A 5,354-nucleotide genomic window follows, 5' to 3' on the forward strand; every position below is an offset into this window, starting at 1 on the left:
TCGGTCTAATCTGATTCAATTCAAAGCCAGACCAAGCCATTATACTACTTTTGTAAGCTAGCTTTTAGTACATAGATAGAAAAATAGATTTCAAATCTAACAAGCTTATAGTCAAATTGAGTGTTTCGGTGAGCTGAATCCAACTAGCCCAAGAGTGTTCAATTCTAACATCATTAAGACACTCAAATGTTCAATAAATATCATCTTATCAAGAGAAGCTTACTCGGTCGAACGATAAAGTGTTTCAAATTCCTTCCATATTTGCAGAGTGTCTTCTCTTAGACTATAGAAATAGAACCATTCCTCCTCTTTAGAGGGGGGAGAACTTGAGCCAGAAGAAGACCAAAGCTTAGAGGAGATGGTTGAATTCTTACATCGCAATCCAGAAAATACCTCTGACTCCAGCTTCTCACGCTCTAGAAAACGTAGATCATAGTGTCCAATCCAGCATCTGTGACTTACAGACGTCATCACGACTCATCATACGACCTACATGACCAACTAAAGCCTATGTGGCTTGCAGCTTTTACAGCTCCCCACTTGAGCACCAACGTCCTACAAACATCTTCACAACTCACCACTGTGACATACATGACCAACTACATTCTACATGACTTATAGCTCATTCAGCTTCTCACTTTGAATCTTACGGCCTATGGATATCATCACAACTCACCATTATAACCTGTTTGACCAAAAAAAGCCTACATAGTCCATAGCTCATGCAGTACCCAACTCCAACTTCTATGGCCTATAGATGGCATCGTAGCTCACCATTATGCATATTTTGACCAACTACCATTTATGTGACTCATAGCTTGCGCAGTTCCCGACTCCAACCTAGGTAGTATAAGGATGTCATCACAGCTCACCACTATGTCTTACATGACTCACAACACATTCAACTTCCATCTTCGGCCCATATAGCTTACAAATTTTATCGTAGCTCACCACTAAGGCCTATGTGACTAACTACGACATATGTAACACTCATCATTCATAGTTGATTACTTCAACAATGTTAGGTCTCATGAATTTTCCCTTCCCATTGGAAGATAGTGTTATAAATTGTTTCTCCTTGGGCACTATTCATTATAGCAATGTATCTAGGAGGAGGAGAATAAGCTTGATTGATTGGATTGAAAACTTCACTACCATACCATTCGAGAAATAATAATTCTTTTAGAATAGAATCATGTCGCCGCCCTAGCTCCGGCCAACTCTGGTAGCTGCCTCCGCTGCTACTTCTAGCTACCACCGTTTTCCATCACCACCTCCAACAGACTTTGGGTACCTCTATCTCCAGTTTCAACTAGTCCCTGCCTCCAATAACAAAAAATATTTCAATTATTTAACTGTCTAGGTATTTGAAGCCATGACCTCACAGTATGGAAACAAACCAACTACCAATTGGACAAAATAACTTTCTTATAAAAATATTCACTATAGTTTATTTTTTAAAAGATATGTATGTATACTTTTGGATTTTTTTTTATTTTTGGATGACAAATTTGTTCTCTCCCAAAATAAATGGAAATTGGTACGCCATCAATTAATTATCATCATCCAACAAGAATCTCGAGGCATATCATGAACCTGGAGGCAATGTTTTAGTAAGAATGCTCAAACTTTGATTAAAGTCATCCAACTTCAACTTCAACAAACTGTCTATCAAATTGATCGACTCGATGAGATAAGTCTAATGATAACAAAATAAGTTTAATCATAGTTAAATCAAACCTATATTAAGTTGTTAAACTACTTTTATATGGTTTCAATACATAATTAAAAGTTTAAATGGATTTCAATTCTGATAAGGCTATAGTCAAATGAAGTGTCTCGTCAGGATGAATCTAGCAAGACCAATATTGCTCAATTCTGACAACATTAAGTCACTCAAATACTAATTAAATGTCATTTGATTGAGGTAATATCTCTAGGCCACCGATGAGTGGTTGAATTTTTTTTCTTATTTGTTGAGAGACCTCTCCCAGACTCTATAACTAAGCCTTGCCCCACTCTTAAAAGAGATGGTACATTTTGAGCTATTGGAAGACTGAAGCTTGGAGGAGGAGCTAAAGACTTGCATCATAAACATGATGAATACATCCCAGTCGTACAATTGCATACCACTATCAACCATTCCCATCGGCTGCCATCGACCACTGTCGGTTGCCCCTGCTCATTTCACTGAAAGCCCTTATAAAAATACGATATGCACTACAAATCCCATCATTCATCACAGAGTAATGAGGCATCATGTAAACCAATGCACCCCACCAATGATGTAACGTTGCTCCCAAAGATGGTGTAATAATGCCTCCGGAAGGGGGTAACTTTCTCAAGATTTCTATTGCTCTCTCTCCTTGTAGCTCACTACCAAGGCCTATAAGATCAACTACGGCTTATGTGGTCCATAGCTTGCATAACTTCTGACTTTAGCCTCTGCGACCTACATGCAACATCGTAACTCACCACTACAACAAAGATAACCAACTGTTGCCCATGCGGCTTATAGCTAGTGCAGTTACCGGGTCTGTTCCCTACATCTTACAAACATCATCACAGCTCACCAGTACAACCTACGAAGCCAATTACAACCAACATGGTTTACAACTCATGTATCTCTCAACTTTAACTCATGCGGTCTACAACCTACATGATTAATTATATCTTATGTGGCTTACGAATGCTATGTTCAACGGATGTCATCAAAGCTTATCACAACGACCAACATAGCCCACTATGGCCTACATCGTTCATAGTTTGTGTGGCTCCTAACTTTCACCTCTGTGACTTATAGATATCATTGCAGCTCGCCATTATTGAATATGTGACCAATTGTGGTCTACATGGCTTACAACTCATGTAGCTCTCGACTCTAACATTTGTGGCCTACAAATGTCATCCCGGCTCACCACTATGGCCAATGCGACTAACTATGACCTAAGTGGCTTTCAGCGCTTGTTACTCTTGAGCCCCTGCAACCTGCAGATGCTATTGTGCTCACAGTTATAGCCTGCGTGACCAAATATGTTATATAAGGTTCATAGGCCATGGAACTCCCGACTCAAGCCCTTGCGGCCTACAAAAGTTATCGTAAATCATCACTATGACCTATGAGACTAACTACAACTTACGTGCCTCACAGCTTTTGCAACTTCCTACTACTGCCTCTCTTGTCAGCTAGCGTTCTTCATGGTCAACTACTACCATAGCCTCCACTATTGCCTATATGATAAACTGACTATGCAACCGTCTGCATTAATCACGACGGACTACTGAGAACTGCATTCATTTCATCTTTACTATTGGTATTATCGATGAACTGCCGTTATATATTTGTAATTATTAACTTTGCATCATTATATTCTTTAATTCATGAGAAAAATGAATCTATGTACGCATCATTCGTAGTGTATCCTTTTTGCATTAATAATAAATTTTAATTCTTGTATTTGTTTTACAAGAAGGTATTACATGTGTACGTTAATGTTAAACATTAATTAAGAAAAAATGAAATTAACTAATGACATAAATAAATATGAAAAGTTATTAAGAAAAATATTGTGCGCACAACAAGCATCTACATTATGAGACTCCATGTCCTTGCAAAATAAGGAAGGGGGGCGTGTCTGAAACAAAAATATATTGTGTGTGGATGCCGCATCTATGAATAACCGTGATGATCTATTGAAAGTCACAATTTTTTTTTCCCTCGGCTCAAATGCTCCCGATGCCCATAAATATGGCATTAGCACCAAATGTGAGAGAGGATTTCATTTCTGAAACATCAGGTTTTTTTTTTTTTTTGTGTCTTTTTTCATGAACAATCAAAGACATTCCTTCCGCCTTTCTGTTGGCTTTGAAGGTGGCTATCTTCTTTAATTTCTCTTATCTTATAATTGAGATGGATTCTATTAATCTATATAAGGATTTTGAGATGGGTTGTATACCCAGGTAGATTGTGGCGGGTGTTTTGAATTAAAAAAAAAAAGAGAAAATAAAAAACTCAAGTTGACTCTGACAAAACTCTTAAAGTTATGTTTTGCCAAGGTTTACCATTGAAGTATCATTAAGGGTCCGTTTGGGGCAGTTTATAAGTGCGGGCGGCGTTTCAAAAAGCTGCTGTACTATTTGGTTCACGCGTTTCGTCTGCTTATCCGAAACTACGTCTCCGAAACTTCGTCTGAGTTTTTACACTAAACGCAGGCCGCGGGTCGACCCCTGCACTGGCCCGCGGCCCGCATTTAAGGATAAACAGCTTATTCTGAAATGCACAAGCTGCCCTAAACAGATCCTAAGCTGTCATCTTGCTCCGATGTGCGTTTTATTTTGTTGCTGGATGGAAAAAGTAAAAATATTGTGAACTTGTAAATTATTTAAGCTTATTTCGAAAGTTTCGTCATCCTAATAAAATCTTTGTTTAAGGTACAAATTCTGAAGCAGAGAGTTTATTGGCAGTTGTCCGAAAGATGAAAAAAATCTCTCTTTATATCTACTTGTTCATTTACATATCAACCCCCTATAATTAAAGATTTTATATTCTATGTTTTTGAAATATGGGGGTTATATATACTATCACTTGTCCTTATCAGGTGGATAAATGGTTAGCTTAATCTCAGATTGTTGGACAAATTCAACATTTCTTACTCGGCATATTCGAATTATTGTCTCACTGTTAAAAGAAAAGGCATAGGAAGCGCGCACTAAAATAATAAGTTTTATACTAAGCTATGATTAAATTAGTATTATGCTTAATTATAAACATCTCTACCAAAAATGTGTGCGCATGAATCTCGAGATAATTTAGCGATCTAAAATTAAAGGAAATATGATAAGGAAAAATCACAGTTCTCGCGAATCTGACCGATTGATGGCCAACCCAGCTGACCGAAGGTTTTTCAGCCGATCGAAGGCAAGCTCAAGCAACCAAAGCCCACCTAAGGCAAGAGAAGAAAGAAATTCATGCCGATGACTCTACAGGAAAAAACTGTATAAAAGTTTAGCACTTCCAATAGTCTAATAGGTATCAACGCGAAGCTCTATCACCAAAAATGTGTGTACATGAATCTCGAGCTCCCTAAAGATCACCAAAGAATAATAATTAGGTATGCCGATCGGCCGCTTGAAAGTCAACCAACCACCCCATTCAAGAACCAGTCGACTTCCCATTCAAAAGCCAATCGGTGCCCAAATGAAAGTGAACAAAAACCAGCCTAGTCAGCCGACACAAGGACCTGCCAAGGAAAAGGTCCGTGCATGCAAGAAAACCATAATACTCTGCACAACCCATTTAAAGAAAAGATAATATTTGTAGTTTTACCTTTTGCCCCTCTATCCCTTGTAAATAT

The sequence above is a fragment of the Phalaenopsis equestris genome, unplaced genomic scaffold (genome assembly GCF_001263595.1).
Source record: "Phalaenopsis equestris unplaced genomic scaffold, ASM126359v1 Scaffold000002, whole genome shotgun sequence".
Classification (NCBI taxonomy): Eukaryota; Viridiplantae; Streptophyta; class Magnoliopsida; order Asparagales; family Orchidaceae; genus Phalaenopsis; species Phalaenopsis equestris.